At 43.2% G+C, this 352-nt stretch overlaps 1 protein-coding gene across 1 annotated transcript in view; it reads left to right on the forward strand.

Moving 5' to 3' along the window:
- The window catches only part of LOC105309526, a 6,050-nt gene that overhangs the window by 1,983 nt on the left and 3,715 nt on the right, over window positions 1-352 (forward strand). The window lies entirely within an intron of this gene.

Below are 352 nucleotides of genomic sequence, written 5' to 3' on the forward strand. Positions count from 1 at the left end.
GTTCTAAGTCATCTCTATCACACGTGTAGGATCACATAAGCTTCACCACAGTCAGGACACAGAACTATTGCAACACCACAAAATCTACACTCACATACGCGCGCGTGCACACTCACACACACACTCACACACATCATGGCGAATCCCAGTAAACCACTACATCTGGAATGTCATTCAGAGAATGTTTATAAATAGAATCATAGAATGGGTGATCTGTTGATACTGGCTTTCTTCTACTCAGCATGGTGGCCTTGAGATTTGTCTGAGTTGTCGCCGTCATCAAGAGTTCGTTGTTATTTTTATTGCTGGGTAGCATTCTATGGCATGGGTGTATCAGAGTCTGTTTAGCTCT

The sequence above is a fragment of the Pteropus vampyrus genome, unplaced genomic scaffold, assembly GCF_000151845.1.
Source record: "Pteropus vampyrus isolate Shadow unplaced genomic scaffold, Pvam_2.0 Scaffold760, whole genome shotgun sequence".
Classification (NCBI taxonomy): domain Eukaryota; kingdom Metazoa; phylum Chordata; class Mammalia; order Chiroptera; family Pteropodidae; genus Pteropus; species Pteropus vampyrus.